A 1605-nucleotide genomic window follows, 5' to 3' on the forward strand; every position below is an offset into this window, starting at 1 on the left:
GTACATCCTTAACAACCTGACCTGGAAGCCTGACATGAAGAATCCAGACCCCAGGCATGGACAGGCCTGACATCACCAGCTGATGTTGCCTTCTGGGGATCTGTCAGTGTTTTACAGGAAGCCCAGAAGGCACATTTTACCTGAGACTGCCTATTCTGTTCTTTGAGGTTTGTTTTTGTTTGGTTTCTCTCTTTCTTCCTTCCTTCCTTTCTTCCTTTCTTCCTTCCTTCCTTCCTTTCTTTCTTTCTTTCTTTCTTTCTTTCTTTCTTTCCTCCTCTCCTTTCTTTCTTTCTTTCTTTTTTCTCAATTTCGTGTTAACACAGGTTGTATGTGGAGTGAGCAACCTCAAACATAGCAGGCTATAAACAAACTTGTGGGATGGATCTTAAAGAGGGGCTGGGGCTCCCAAAAGGAAAGGCAGTCACTCAGCCTTGGGTGTTCTACTTCAGATACCTTCTGTCTTGTTTTTGAGACAGACTCTTACTGCCCTAGAATGTATCAATTCAACTAGGCTGGCTGACCAGCAAGCCCCAGAGACCCATCCATTTCTGGGTCCTCAAAGCTGGAATTCCATACTTACCTGGCAGGGGAGGTACCATGATCACAAAGGTGGTTTTCCCAGGGCGAGGCTTATCCATTGCACTCCAGATGTGCTGACCCCTTCGATTTCCCCAAATGCGGGAAACTTGACTGCACAATTTGTGGTAGTGGGGGACTGCATTCGCGCTCTCCCCTGAAGAAAAAAAAAAGCTGAGATTCCAAGTGGGTGACATTATGTCTGGACTTTATCTATCTATCTATCTATCTATCTAATCTATCTATCTATCTATCTATCTATCTATCTATCTACCTATCTATTTTTTGTTTTTTTGAGACAGGATTTCTCTGTGTGGCTCTGGTGCCTGGGAACTCTCTCTGTAGACTGTGCTGGCCTCGAACTCACAGAGATCCACCTGCCTCTACCTTCAAAGGTATGAGCTATTATTGTCTGGCCTAGGCTGGATTTTTTAAGCATGTTTTTACAATGGAATTCAAGTCCTCATGACTGTATGGCAAGCACTTTACTGGGTGAGCTGTCTTCTTCCCACCCCACCGTCTTTAGAAGCTGTCAGGCAGGTGGTCTCACCTGCAAGAAGAAACTGAAGAGGTAGGGGCTTGTTTATGTTGGCCCTTGGTTTCTCTAGCTACAAATTAAGGAGTTGATCCAGAGTGTTCTTGGGAGCCTTTAATGCAGAATTTGCATGTGAGGGAGTCTTGTCACAGATGTTATTGCCAGAGCTAGAACCCTTGGTGCTGGTCTGGCCTTTGTTGGGGTGGGGAGTCCTGGACCCTGCATATGTCATTTATGGGAAGAGTGACTTGTCCCAGCCAGGTGGCAAAGCCCACACCATGCAGTGAGGCCAGGAGCTGGGGGCCTGAAGAACACTCCAGCACACTGGCTCTTGTTTCTGGAGAAAGAATTAGTAGGAAGGATCTTGCAGGTTCCTTCGATAGAGAAGGAAGCATAGGGACAAGGTCCTGGCAGTGAGAAAGGTCCAGGGAGGACCAGATACGGGAAGGGAGGAGGTGCTGCTCTAGGTGCTAGGTTTGGGGTCAGCCTTAGGG

General features: G+C 47.0%; 1 non-coding gene across 1 annotated transcript; it reads left to right on the forward strand.

The window, feature by feature from the left end:
• The first annotated feature begins 572 nt into the window (after positions 1-572).
• On the forward strand, positions 573-736 carry LOC116071476. Its single transcript, XR_004110910.1, has one exon. It is a non-coding gene; the product is annotated as a U1 spliceosomal RNA (small nuclear RNA).
• Positions 737-1605: the final 869 nt, after the last annotated feature.

This window comes from Mastomys coucha, unplaced genomic scaffold (genome assembly GCF_008632895.1).
Source record: "Mastomys coucha isolate ucsf_1 unplaced genomic scaffold, UCSF_Mcou_1 pScaffold22, whole genome shotgun sequence".
NCBI classification, from domain to species: Eukaryota; Metazoa; Chordata; class Mammalia; order Rodentia; family Muridae; genus Mastomys; species Mastomys coucha.